Source organism: Mobula birostris, chromosome 26 (genome assembly GCF_030028105.1).
Source record: "Mobula birostris isolate sMobBir1 chromosome 26, sMobBir1.hap1, whole genome shotgun sequence".
In the NCBI taxonomy this organism is placed as follows: domain Eukaryota; kingdom Metazoa; phylum Chordata; class Chondrichthyes; order Myliobatiformes; family Myliobatidae; genus Mobula; species Mobula birostris.
In genome coordinates, this window is record NC_092395.1 from 6245278 (window position 1) to 6260772 (window position 15495).

Sequence of the window (15495 nt, forward strand, 5' to 3'; positions counted from 1 at the left end):
TGAGCAGAGAGCAGGAATAGACGGGGGAGTTCAGAACTCTGGGTACATCAGGGCCTTCCTTGTAACTGTATAATTGATTTTCCACAATCTTATTATACACTTAACTGGCTGTTGAGTATTAACCCTTCAAAGGCCTGGAGAGCGTGGATGTGGAGAGGATGTTTCCTATAGTGGGCGAGTCTCAGACCGGAGTGCACAGCCTCAGAATCGTTCATTTAGAACGGAGATGAGGAGGAATTTCTTCAGCCAGACGGTGGTGAATCTGTGGAATTCATTGCCACAGACGGATGTGGAGGCCAAGTCATTGGGCGTATTTAAAGTGGAGGTTGATACGTCTTTGATTAGTCAGAGCGTCGAAGGTTACAGGGAGAAGACAGGAAAGTGGGGTTGAGAGGGATAATAAATCAGCCACAATGAAATGGCAGACCAGGCTCGATGGGCCGAACAGCCTAATTCTGCTCCCATGCCTTATGGTCTTATGATTGACTGGCAGCCCTGGGGAAATCCTTGCTGCCCTGACTTTGGAAGTAATCAGTTACACACTGTCATGCAGAGAGTCACCTTTTTACTCAGTTACTGAAATTACTGTGACACTGAAAGCTGACACCAAAAGAAAGGCAGGAGGTCAGAATCTGTGATCCCAGAGCTGCAGATGTGGGCTGTGACACGGCCAAAATCACCATCTCCTCGCTCCCTCACAAGCACTAGCCACAAAAGTTGAGGTTTGGGAGGGTGGTGATTGGGGGGGGGGGGGCAGGGAGGGTGACCTGGGAAGGCATTCCGCTTCCTGTGTGTTGAGGCCTTCTCCAAGGATCGTCACCTTGTTATGGTGGAGAGGCTTGTGATTTCCTGAGGTCCTGAGAGTGATGCTGGCTGGGGTTTAGCTCTTGGTAGGGTCACCCATGGTTGTAAAGTCAAGAGGGAGATTCCAGACAAAGAGCGATATAAAAAAGAGCTAATCACAATGAGCTAATAACACATCACAATGAGCTAATAACACATCACGATGGCAGAGGAAGGCTGCTGCTCTGGAGGGTCCCCAGTCACCTTGCATTCCACGCTACTGGACCCTGACCCCGGTCTGTCGAGGTCTGTATGGTGGCTGCCCACGTATCGGTCATGTTAAACGATGTCATGCACAAGCATTCTCCATTGAGCGACTCCACCCTAACATCTTGGGTTAAGTCCCATAGTGAGCAGCAAGTGGCAAAGGGGACAACATTCATAGAAAACATAGAAACATAGAAACACCTACAGCACAATACAGGCCCTTCGGCCCACAAAGTTGTGCTGAACATGTCCCTACCTTAGAAATTACTAGGCTTACACGTAGCTCCCTCTATTTTTCTAAGCTCCATGTACCTATCCAAAAGTCTCTTAAAAGACCCTATCGTATCCGCCTCCACCACTGTCACCGGCAGCCCATTCCACGCACTCACCACTCTCTGAGTAAAAAACTCAGCCCGACATCTCCTCTGTACCTGCTCCCCAGCACCTCAAACCTGTGTTCTTTTGTGGCAACCATTTCAGCCCTGGGAAAAAAGCCTCTGACTATCCACGTGATCAATATCTCTCATCACTTTATACACCTCTATCAGGTCACCTCTCATCCTCCGTAGCTCCAAGGAGAAAAGGCCAAGTTCACTCAACCTGTCTTCATAAGGCATGCTCCCCAATCCAGGCAGCATCCTTGTAAATCTCCTCTGCACCCTTTCTATGGCTTCCACATCCTTCCTGTAGTGAGGTGACCAGAACATATTCAGAATATGTGGATCCCGGATTGGCCTCTACAGCCTCCTGAGGACATACTAGTAGACAACCCCTTAGGAGAACATCCTACTGGTCAGAGTACTACTCCTACACTGAGGCAGGAACTTAGGATCTTGTCTAGGGCTGCTCTTGAGCTTAGCTGGAAACTCTGCCACAGCCAAATTCTGACGTGCACACTGCCAGACAAGATAGAAAACTATTTGTCCTGTAAATTGGTTTTAAAATCAACTTCCACACCATATCTTCACATTTCCTCCAGGATTGGCATGAATAGTCATGTGACAGCAATCAGTCACCTGTTACCCAAGTTCCTCACAGCTCTCTATCAGCCATCTTATGGGTTAGTACTGTGTGACTGCTTTTGAGCCATTCGGGAATGGTGCCGGACTTGAGCTGTAGCGACAAGAGCTGTGGCAGACTGTTCTCGTCATTAGCCATGAATTTGTTTCCTGCACCTGCAGTACAGTGCAAGATATAAAAATGTCTTTAAGTTACAAAAAAGTTATAAGGTGCAAGAGAGGAATAGCAAGGCAGTGTTCATGGGGTTATTGTCCATTCAGAGATCTGATTGTAGCGGGGATGATATGTTCCCTAGAAGTTTATGTCTGGGTGCTCAGGGTCCTGTAACTCCTCCCCAATGATAGTAAAGAGGGCAAGTCCCAGACAGTGAGGATCCTTCATGATTGATGCTATCTTCTTGAAGATGTCATTGGTGATGGAGAGGGTTGAGAGCTGGGGAGAGTCCGACCAGCGAGGACATCTTTAAGATGGAGCTTACTGAGTCTACAACCGTCCGCAGCCTCTTCCAATTCTGCAGATTGAAGCGTCCATTGCAGGCGATCATGCAACCAGTCAGAATGCTCTCCACAGTAAGTCAGTAGAAATTTGCAAGAGTCCTTGGTGACATATGAAATACTGTAGCTAATTTGCATACAGCAAGCACTTACAAAGAATAATCTATTTGGTGATAGTGATTAAAGTGGGGATAACCAGAGATAATTCCTTGTTCTTCTATTAAAAAAAATCCTTAGAATCCTATACGTCCACTTGAAAGTACAGCAATGCTTTGGCTTGGCCTGAAAGTGCATCCTGGGTAATATGCAGAAACATCAGCCTGTATTTTTTGTGTCCATATCTCTAAGCCACTATTTAATTCAAAAATATATATATTTTTGTTTCGAGGTCCAGTATGCTAACAGGTCTTTCTGTCCCAGTGAGCAATTAACTTACTAACCCATACGTCTTTGCATTGTGGCAGGAATCTGAAGTGCCCAGGGGAAACCCATGCAGTCATGGGGAGAATGTATAGACTCCTTACAGACAGTGGTGGGAATTGATCCCTAACATGCTGCCCCAAAGGTATGTTACAGTAAATATTTATGTAACTTGTGTTAGATATACCTTTTAAACTTCCACTAGGGGCAACATTAGAGATATTTCAATTGGTTTACCCCAGGCAAAAAAGGTCACGAACATGAGAAATTCTGCAGGTGCTGGAAATCCAGAGCAACACACACAAAATGCTGGAGGAACTCAGCAGGCCAGGCAGCGTCTATGGAGAGAAATAAACAGCTGATACTTCAGGGCACGACCCTTCTTCAGGACCGGAAAGGAAGGAGGAAGATGCCGGAACAGGAAAGGTTGGGGGGGAGAAGAAGGAGGATAGCTAGAAGATGACAGGTGACGCCAGGTAGGTAGGAAAGGTAAAGGGTTGGAGAGGAAGGAATCTGATAGGAAAGGAGAGGAGAGTGGACCATAGGAGAAAGGGAAGGAGGAGGAGACCCAGGGGGAGGTGATAGGCAAATGAGAAGAGGTAAGAGGCCAGAGTGGGGAATAGAAGAAGAGGGGAAGGGGGAGGGAATGTGGTTTTTACTGGAATGCCCACTATTGGCTTGTATGCGGGTATATATATGAGGCCTAAGTTCAGATCTGGAGGCGATTTCTTCACCAACCTCTTGTATTCAGTTTCAAAAATAGGAAATACCTTCCTGAACAACATACCAATGCTTGTGGAACCTCCCAACATGACCTGCTAGCTTGGTAAGAGGTAGGAGTGAAGATTAAGCTAGGCTATGTATATAGTGTACACCAGAAGAGGGAGGATTTATCTGTTTACAGTGGTGTGTCATGTTCAATACGGAACTATGAAGGGAAGGTTTCCAAGCAAACAAACTGGAATTTAAAAAAAGCAGAAATTGAATGTGGACAGTTGTAATTCTCAGAAAGTTTCTCTAGACAAGGGGTTCCCAACCTGTTTTATGCCATGAACCAATACCATTAAGCAAGAGGTCCATGGACCCCAGGTTGGGAACGCCTGTTCTAAACTGATTTAAAACTCCAGTAGATAGGTATAGATGCTATCGCAACTTGTCTACAGTTGAATGTTGGTCTGATGGCAAGGTTGGGTTGTCAGCTCAATGTTGATCTGTGAAATATCCCACTTAACTCAGCCTAGTTCTGAGAGCTGAAGGATCTGGCTTGGGGCTAGCAGCCCCATCCCATAAAAACGCGAGAGCTAAGAAATGCCAACAGAAGCTCTGAAGACCTCACTCCTGGGAGAAGAAGATCTTTGAAGATGAGTTACAGCTGGGGACAACTTGAAAGACAGGTCCAGGACAGAAGACTCCAATGAGTCTCCCCTTTCCCTAATGCGAGGGGAGATGGGCTTGGAAAGAAGAAGAAACATCCCATTTATTGAAGCTTCCCCCCAGCAAAGCATCAGCTGGACAGGGTTAAGTTAGCATTAACCTTGTTAAAATGATCATTATTTTCACTTTTATTACCCTATTCTTGTGGTTCTTGATGCTAAACAGTTATCATATTAGTTAAGTGAAAATGCTAATTATTTCACTAATTATACAGAACAGATTGGTTTATAATTTCAGACAATTTACTGACCATTAACCTTAATGAATACCAATATACACAGGGTTGGATTATTATCTGTTTTGTTGACCAAATTTAATCTGGTTAATGAGTTTCTCAGGTCTATATTTTTGTGCAGACTGTTTATGTTGTCTTCTGACTCAGAGGTGTGAGTTCCATTGACTGAACCATGGCAAGTGCTTCATCCAGTCTGGTATTTCTGATACAACATTGAAAGAAAGTTGCTTCATTCTTTTCGTTCCTTTAGAGAATATACCAGGTACTTTCCACTGTCTACAAATCTCTTTCTTGATTCTGTTTGCTTTTTCCTTTATTTTTGCAGCTTTCATAGAATTGTTTTTCTTTCAGAGAGTCATAGAAAAAACAAAACACAGAAGCAGAAATAGGCCATTCAGCCCATTGAGTCTGCTCTGATATTCCATCATGGATGATTTATTATTCCCCTCAACCCTGTATTCCTGCCTTCTCCCCATAACATTTGACCCCCTTACTAATCATGAATCTATCAACTTACACTTTAAATAAGCAGGTTAATGGGTTTATGGCAATGAATTCCACAAATTCACTACCCTCTGGCTAAAGAATTTCCTCCTCATTTCTGTTCTAAAGGGACATCCCTCTATTCTGACACTATGCCCTCTGGTCCTAGACTCATCCATTACAGAAAACATCTTCTCCTCATCCACTCTGTGTGGGCCTTTCAATATTCAATAGGTTTCATTAAGATCCCCACTCATCCCTCTAAACTCCAGTGAGGAGAGGCCCACAGTCATCAAATGCTCCTCATACATTGACCCTTTTATTCGCAGAATCATTCTCATGAACCTCCTCTAGATGGTCTCCAGTGCCAGCACATCTCTTCTTGGATATTGAGTCCAAAACTTCAAGTGCTGTCTGACCAGTGCCTTATAAAGCCTCAGCATTACATCCTTGCTTTTATATCCTAGTTCCCTTGAAAAGAATGCTAACATTACATTTGTCTTTCATCCCAACCACCGACTCAACCTGCAAGTTAACCCTTTAAGGAATCCTGCACGAGGACTCCCAAGTCACTTTGATTTCAGAATTTTCAGCCCACTTAGAAAAAACAGAATGGAAACAGGATCTTTGGTCCATCAGGTCTGTACCAGACATCAACCACCCTACAAGAGACGTTGCAACAAGTCAACGTAGTCACCTCCATGGGTGTTTGGAATTGGTAAGGTGCAGTATGTTTGATTGGGAGAGGGGAACATAAGAAGGGTGAACTTCGAGGATCAACTTTATTTGCCAAACACATTTACATGTATTAAGAATTTACTGTGAAGTTTTGGTCAGAGCATGACATGCAACAAAAAACAACAACATTCAACAATTATAAAGAATTATATATAAAAATAGAGAATTACAGAACAGAACTAAAAATACTAATAAAGTTAGAGGATAACAGAAAGATGTTCAATAAAATATACATAAATAGCAGCATGTATTTACAATGTAAACAGCATTATAAAAAGTGGTATAAAGTGTTTACAGTGCAGTGATGGGAGTGGGGTGGAAGAGGAATAACTAGAATGGTTGATCATATTAACCGGGGGAAGAAACTTTTGAAGATTGTGTGAAGTTTTTCTTTTAATAGTGTTTAGTGCTTTCCAGAAGGGAACTTTGGAAAAGTCTTTTTGCAGGGTGGGTAATGTCCACAATGATTTTTCCTGCCCGCTTTTTGTCCTGGACACGTACAAGTCCTGCAGTGATGATAGACTACAGCCAGTGATGGTTTTCTGCTGACCTGTAGTTTTTGTATATTGTGAGACTTTCATATACTGAGAAAAGAGATTTAGGCTGAAATATTCATAAATACTTGATATCCAAAAGTGATTTTCTTGAGCTAGAGACAGAAGAGATTCTGCAGGTGCTGGAAATCCAGAGCAACACACACAAAATGCTGGAGGAACTCAGCAAATCAGGCAGCATGTATGGAGAGGAATAAAGAGTCGACGTTTCGGGCTGAGACAAAGGCCTTGATTGGAATCCAAAAGCTTTCTACTATGTTCCTCTCAGCAGACTTGGCCGCAGTACAAAGACAGATGTAGATGAGATGGAAATGTAATTAATTGCACTTTGAGCTAATGCACACTGCCATTCTGATGTTGTGCCAGAGAGAAATAGCTGTGAGCTGCATCAAACAGGATCAGGAACTAAAATCAAGAACAATTATATTAAAACAAAAGTTTTCTTTTGACACAAAGGTTGTTGTTACTGGACTGCTGCCTTCATGACTCACTGCAGCTCAATTCCTGTCAACAGCTTCACTCAAATGTGTCATGGTGCCTTCATGAATGCAGAACTCAAAAACCACGATGAATGTAGAAACTCATTCAAGCATGCACTTCCAGCCCCATCATTTGTACCACTGAAGATCCAGAATTAATTGCTGTACATGATGTCATGCAGATATGTTGCCATAGCAACATCCAAGGCTGTTTTGCTGGCAGCATTAGGTTTCCTGTCTAGCTGTTGGGAAATGACGCCGCTCCCTCTGGAATCATTTTTGTGGAATTCTCAGCTAGGCTCTTTAGAAAATGGGAAAATGGAACATTAACATGTCTTCAGAGATCGTCTTCTGAGCTTTGAAGGAACATAATAAATTTCACATGGTGAATGTCAAGTGGTTAAACACCTTTAGGAAAACCTGAAAACTCTGATGTGTGAAGTAGTGAAAATCTGATGATAAACACAAGAGATTCTGCAGACGCTGGAAATCCAGAACAACACACACAAAACTTTGGAGGAACTCAGCAGGACTGGCAGCATCTATGGAGGGGAATAAATGGTTGACATTTTCGGCTGATATCCTTCAAACGTTGACTGTTTATTCATTTCCATGAATACTGCTTGACCCGCTGAGTTCCTCCAGCACTTTGCGTGTGTGTGTGTGTGTGTGTGTGTGTGTGTGTGTGCGTGCGTGCGTGTGTGTGTGTGTGTGTGTGTGTGTGTGTGTGTGTGTGTGTGTGTGTGTGTGTGTGTGTAGTGTTCTTTTGTGTTTCTTTTTTTTGTGGCTGCCTGCAAGAAAGTGAACCTGAAAGTTGCATACGTATCACAAACACGAGAAAGTCTACAGATGCTGGAAATGCAAAGCGACTCACACACGATGGTGGAGGAACTCAGCAGGCCAGGCAGCATCTATGGAAAAGAGTAAACAGTCCACATCTCAGGACTGGAAAGGAAGGGAAAAATGCTACTATTACTACGTCGACTCAGGTCTAGGGGGCCGGCGTCGGGAAGATGCCTGAATAAAAAGGTGGGGGGAAGGGAAGGAGGCCAGCTGGAAGGTGAGGGGTGAAGTTAGGTGAGAGGGAAGGGTCAAGGACAGGAGAAGAAAGAATCTGATAGGAGAGTGGACAATAGGAGAAAGGGAAAGCGAGGGACATGAGGGAGAGGTGGTAGGTAGGTGACAGGAAGTAAAAGGTCAGAGTGGGGAATAGGGAAAGGAGGGGGGAGGGTGGAATTTTTTTCACCTGAAGGATAAATTGATATTCTTGCCATCAGGCTGGAGGGTCCCCAGGCGGAATATAAGGTGCTGCTCTTTCACAGTTGTATACTGCATACATACTTCAATAATAAATGTACTTTGAACTTTATGGTCTGCTCTAACTAATGCCAAGAGTGAGCCCACAGGTGATGACAGGCCCTTACAGCAACTCCTCAGACGGTGATGAACACAAGTGTAGTAGCGTTGTGGTTAGCGCGATGCTTCATAGTGCCAGTGCTCAGGGTTCAATTCCGCCACGTTAGGTTGCACATCTCAGAGGTCAGATCTTAGGTTTAAGCTATTTTAATTCTCTGGGCCTTAGCTGGTGTCTGACCATCAGTGTGAAATGTGCTTTTTACTCTACATTGAAGAGAAATTTGGATAAGTACGTGGTTGTGAGGAGTAAGATTCAGGATTGTTTAATGTTACTTCCAGTACACAAGTGTAAAGGAGAATGAAATAATTGTTACTCCGGATCTGATGAAGCAAAATAAAACACAACAAGTTAAGGAACACAATATTGCTGACGAATAATAAATATAGATATTAGTACACAAGATAGCTTGCGTACGTAGTTGATTATATGTCCGTAGAGTGATGCTGGGCACAGGAGTGTCTGTACGTACGAGCAATGACAAAGTGGGGATGATTTGTCCGGGTTCAGGTCGATAGAGAAGGGAGAACTGCAGCTGAACACAGACTCTCCATTGTTCGGGATCAAACATCAATGTTGCGTCCCAGCTGTCTGCGTTGTTGGTGCAGCGCTGTCAATCGGAACGCAAACCAGGGCAGTACGATACAGAGAACAAGCTGTTGCCCATGCAGTAGGCTCCCATGCAGCTGATGAATCCAAAGGAATGGCAGACACCAATACAGTTTGGCACCAGAATTATTGCAGGAGTTGCCAGTCAGCGTTGAACTCAATGTGGGACTGCCTTAGGGGTTTCAGCTCCAGAATTTTCCTCAGGGTTTCCTCCTGAAGCTTTCCCCATGACTGGGTATAGCCACAAGGTTTGAGATTGGAATTTTTCCATCTCTTGGGTGGGCTGCAAGTATGGCTGATGAACCACATCAGCTTGACATGGCCTAGATGGGCTGAAAGGCCTGTTTCTGCGCTGTACCGCTCTATGGTTCTATAGCTTTTGTAGAGAAGATGCAAAAGATTGGAAATGGACAAGTGGACCAAGCATCTATTGAATGGAACCATCCCCCTGTCTCACTGGAACGCTGGAAAGAGGAGGGAGGGGTATTGGAATTGATTTACTGTCATCCCACGTACTGAGGTGCAGTGAGAATCTTTTGTTTGCATGTCACCCAGACAGATCATTCACACACGCAAGAGATTCTGCAGATCCTGGAAATCTAGAGCAACACACAAAAAATGCTGGTGGAGTTCAGCAGGCCCGGCACCATCTAGGGACTAGACCTGTCAGACTGGGTAACAGCTTCTTCCCTCAGGCTGTGAGACTAATGGAGACCCTGTCACCACCGAGATCTTGTCACTAGGACAGCGAGCTGTTTACTGTTTACCTGTGCTGTGCCCTACATGCATTTTGAATTACATTTTATTAACTTATTGATGGTAATATTTTGTTTTATGTGCTGTGAATGATGTGTTTTGTGGGTGTTCCATAGGCCAGAAGAATGTTTCATTGTATATCTGTACAGTCAGATGACAATAAACTTAAACATAAACTTTGTTAGTAAAATTAACTTTGATATTTAAAGCAGAGGTTGATAGGTTCTTGATTAGTGAAGGCATCAAAGGTTATGGGGAGAAGGCAGGATAATGAGATTGTGGGGGATATTTAATCAGCCATAGTAGAATGGCAGAGCAAACTTGGTAGGCCAAGTGGCCAAAATTCTGCTCCAATTCTGGTAAAGAGTGTGAATGATAGAGTGACAATGAATTGACAGAATTTAGCTAGTCTTTTTGTAGCTTTAACATGCCAAAGTGCTGCTGTTGAAGGGACAAGTTTAAGGCTACTCTTTGGACTGTAAATTTTGTATGTGGTATTATTCAGCAGTTGATATTAATGTGCATTACAACCAATTCTGCATAAATTACATTGTTATTTACATGATGGAATATAGTTTCAGTGAATGTCTGCATATTGAATATTTCTAAGTTTACATTGTAATTTATTATTATTTAAAAAGAAAGATATGGTAGTCAGGTTCTTTGTGGGATGCTTAGTCAACCTGCTAAATACACAGGGGGTAGAGGAAAAAAAATACTGATTTGCGTGGGTGGATTTTTGATAGTGTAAAACAAGCTGGTTTTGGGTCTCACAGTCAGACAGAGAGTTGTGTTTGTGCATCTTTCTGCCTCCACTTCCCTCTGAGACCTGCCACAGAGGGACTACTGCAATGCACTCGAAACACCTGCACATTTCAGAACAGGGCTCTTCATTTCTCTGAGTAACAAGCCTCTCGTTGCACTTGTGTGCCTCTTCCAGCTATCTTTCTGTCCAAGCGTAGAACACAAGGTGGTCAGACTTCCTAACAAGGGGAAGCTGCCAAATCCGGAAAGGCTTTGAAGCAGTGGTTCAAATGAGTAATAAACGCAAGCAATTCTGCAGACGCTGGAAATACAGAGCAACACACTAGAGAAACTCAGCAGGTCAGGCAGCACCTACGGAAAGGAATAGACAGGCTCTTTCTTCCCCCTTCCCTTCCAGTCCTGACGAAGAGCCTCGGCCCAAAACATTGACTGTTTATGCAATTTAATAAATATGATTTTGTGCAGGCCATTCTAAAGGGGGACAGAGCAGAGTTTGTCATACACGCTGGTACGAGTTTTATTGATTGAAAGAGGGATGAGGTCCTGCAGAGTGAGCCTATTGAGCTGGATGAGGGAAGAGATTCAGAATAAGGTTAGATTCAGTTTTATTTTTCCACATGTACTTCGAAGCATATGGCGAAAAACAACCTTAGGATATGCTGGGGGCAGCCCGCAAGTGTTGTACTCACTCGGGATCACGTAACCAGGACTTGTGACGTGCACCAGCTGCTCATACGACCATCCACCACCTGTTCCCGTGGCTTCACGTGACCCTGAATGGTGGGGGAGCGGGTGGTGCTAAGCGGGTACCACTCCTTGCCCAAGTGTGACCTGCAGGCTAGTGGAGGAAAGGAGCTCCATACACCTCCTTTGATGGAGACATATCTCCACCCCGTCATGTGCAGTAGCCCCTCCACACCAGACGGTGATGAAACCAGTCAGAATGCTCTCCGTGGTACATCTATAGTAATTTGCCAGAATCTTTGGTGACTTCCTAAAGCTCCTTAAACTCCTAATGAAATATAGCTGCTGGCATACCTTCCTCGTAATTGCAACAATGTGTTGGGTGCGGGAGCGCTTAACGTTTCCAGGGTAAAGCAGATTTCAACATGACAGAGGGAGATGCAAGAAAGGAGACAGATTTGCACAGCCGATTTGCGAGAATGCAACGGCAGTTCTTAGAGGGGATATTGTGGAGGGATTGTTCATATGGGTACAACTTGTGGGTAAGAGACAGACGATCATTTTGTAGAGGTTATACTGAAGGACTCCCGGTAGTCAGTGGCACTGGGGGTACAATTAAGTGATCAAATTATTGAAAAGTTTGTTTGTTATTCAGAGATACAACACAGAGCAGACCTTTCCGGCCTAATGAGTCGCGCCATCCAGCAGCCCACCGATTTAACCCTAGCCTAATTAGAGGACAATTTACAATAGCTAATTGATCTACTAACCAGTACTATTTGGATTGTGGGAGGAAACCAGAGCACCCGGAGGAAACCCATGCATTCCATGGGGAGAACATACAAACTCCTTACAGATGGCGGCAGATTTGAACACTTAACCCCGATGTCTCAAGTGGTAAGAGTGACGTGCAAACCGCTAGGCTACTGTGGCACCCCAGTAGTATCATAGTAATAGGATTATGGTAGTGGGGGTAAAAGCCAAGTTCACTGATTGTGCACAAGTTCAAGTATACACAGAAAAATAGATTGGCAACAGGATCACAGGCTTCTAGCATCAGAGACACAACCTTCACATGAAAAACATAAATGAACATGAATTATACAAAATTATGCAAGGAATTACACAATTGGAACAAAAAAAACAAAGACTATTGTAATGCAAAGTAGTCATAGCTCATTAAACACTACACATATCTCTAGATAAAAATATCATCAGAATCAGAATCAGGTTTAATATCTCCAGTGAAGGTTGTTAAATCTGTTGTTTTGCTGCAGTAGTACCTTGCAATGCATAGAAATGAAAACTATAAATTACAACAAGAAGAGAAGAGTACTGTACACAGGTCTTAGGCATCTACTGTATATGTAGTCCTGGTGCCTAAGATGTTTGCACAGTACTGTAGTAATTTTATGTGTTGCACTGTACTGCTGCTGTAAAAAAGCAAATTTCATGACATATGTAAATGATGATAAACCTGATTCTGATATGGGTCTCTATAGTGGACTGAGAGTGGGAAGGGGGCAGGGAGAGGGGAATCATGGGGGGAAAAAGGGGAAGGGAACGGGAAGCACCAGAGAGACACTCTGTGATGATCAATAAACCAGTTGTCTGGAATTAAATAACCTTGCCTGGTGTCTCAGGACTGGGTATGTCTGCACCTGTGACACCCACCACCCCTGGCACTCCTTCTCCGCCATGTGTCCCACACCCCTCCTGTGGCCCTCCACCCTCACCATTCCCAACATCCTTTGCTCCTGTCAGATTTACAAACTCGCTGTCTGCTCCACACTGTCAAATACAGTACTGTGCAAACATCTTAGTTACCCTCACGCTATGTAATATGCCTAAGACTTTGCACAGTACTGTATGTTAAAATAAACTAAATTAAGTTAAATGAGTAGTGCCAAAAGAAAGGGTAAAAACACTGAGCTGGTGTTCATGGGTTCATTGTCCATTCTCATTTACTGATATCATGTACTTTATGTTTTGTGTTTCTCTTTCCACTCAATGGCCACATAATCAGTTACATCCTGTACCTAATAAAGTGGCCACTGAGAGTCTGTACGTGATCCTTCCGTTGCTGCTGTAGACCGTCCACTTCGAGGTTCGACGTGTTGTGCATTTAGCGACGCTCTTCTGCACGCCACTGTTGTAACGTGTGGCTATTTGAGTTACTGTCAGCTTAAACTAGTTTGGCCACTTTCTTTCACCTCTCTCACCAACAAGGCTGTTTTTTGCCCACAGAACAGCCGCTCACGGTATGTTTTTTTTTTGAAATGTGCACTCTGGAGCAGGGGTTCCCAACCTGAGGTCCATTATTTATAGTAGGGGTCTGTGGCGAAAAGGCTGGGAACTTCTGCTCCATGGTCTGTGTGCAGAAGTGAACCAGTTCCTGAGATAGTCAAAGCACCCTGTTTGGCACAAACAATCATTCCACGGTCCAAATCACTTAGATCATATTTCCTCCCCTTTCTGGTGTTCGGTCTGAACAACAACTGAATCTCTTGACATTGTCTGCATGCTTTCATGCATGGAGTTGCTGTCACATAATTGGCTGATTAGATATTTGCAGGTGTAAAGTGGCCGCTGGGTAAATAACTCTTTGATAACAATCATAAATTGTGTACGTGCTGAGAAACTAATGGTTTTAATAAGTTACACCAGTATAGGGGGGCCCTAGGTCTGCAGCCTGTCACCAGGTGCAGGGAATCTCCTGAGACGGTCAATGACCTCACTACTGGAAGGACCAGGGCAGCCAAAGCTCAGGGAACATCACCACATGGGAGTCGCTCTCCGTTCCGCGCACCGTCCTGTTCACTGTTCCTTCAGCGCGACTGGGTCAGAGTCCTGGAAGTCCCTGCGTAACAGCATCATGGGTATAATGGCACCTCAAGGGCTGCAGTGGTTCAAGAAGACAGCTGACAATCACCTTCTCGAGGGTAACTGGGGATGGGCAGTTAAACGCCAGCCCACATCCTATGACTGAACATTATAAAAAGAATCCTTCATGGCAAATTCTCACACTTGGGGTTCATATATATGTGTTCACACTAGCTGCACAGAGTCAGGTTCAAGTTCAATTGTCATTCAACCATGCATATTGCATACAGCCGAACGAAAAGCCATTCCTCTGGGGCCAAAACACTGCACTAACAGTCACACACAGAGCACAAGACATATAGCTATGACAGCAGAAAAACATACAGTTACAAAAACATTAAAAAAGTAATGATATGGTCCATTTGCCTGAGTGTCACGGCCTGAAGGTTGATGGCGCGTGGGATGTTGTCCTGGAGCCACGTTCCTGCATGGACAAACATGGGAAAACTCAGCATTTCCCACTCTATACATTTCCCACTCTATACATTCCCCTCTCTATACATTCTTCACTCTATACATTCCCCAGTCTATGCATTCCCCTCTCTATATATTCCCCACTCTATACATTCCCTCTCTATACATTCTTCACTCTATACATTCCCCAGTCTATGCATTCCCCTCTCTATACATTCTTCACTGTATATATTCTCCACTCTATACATTCTTCACCCTTTTCCCTGCCCTTTTTTTCCAAACAGAAAGATTCCCGACACTGAAATGCTTAAGGAAGTTGAAGCCCAATAGATGTTAGGTGTAGCTCAGTCATTTATACTGCATGAGCTATTTCCGACCTGACATTTGAAACCTAACGCAGTTTCCTCATTCCACCTCTCGGCAGAGAAAGTGCTAAATGTGCAGTTTTGTGGAACCAAAATAACACTCAAAAGATAGCTGTGTTACTATGGAGTCCTCTCGATTGATCACCCAATGACTTAATGGAAAAGCAAGGATGAAGGTGAGCACTATGGAGAAATTTATGCTGCTGAAATCAGCAGCGCCACGGACTGGAGGGCAGATGCTGAGAGGTTTTGGGGAGATCTGAGCAGGCAAAACATTTGGCAGATGGAACATAACATTGAAAAATATTATTACACAGCAGATCATTTAAATTCCTTGGCAAAATCATTTCAGAGGATTTGTGCTGGGCCCAGCACTTAAGTGCCATTACAAAGAAAACACGGCAGTACCTTCATTTCCTTAGAAGTTTGTGAAGATTCAGTATGTAAGTTGAAATCTCAGCAAACTTCTATAGATGTGCAGAACAGAGCCTGGAATGAAAACTGCAATGTCTTTGAATAGAAAAGCTTCCTGAAAGTAGTGGATGCAGCCCAGTCCAGCACAGGTAAAGCCCTCCCCAACAGTGAGCACATCTTCAAAGAGCGTTGTGCAAGAAAGCAGCATCCGTTATCAGGGGCCCCCACCATCCAGGCCATGCTCTCTTCCTCACTCAATAGGAAGGTGTACGGGAGCCTTAATT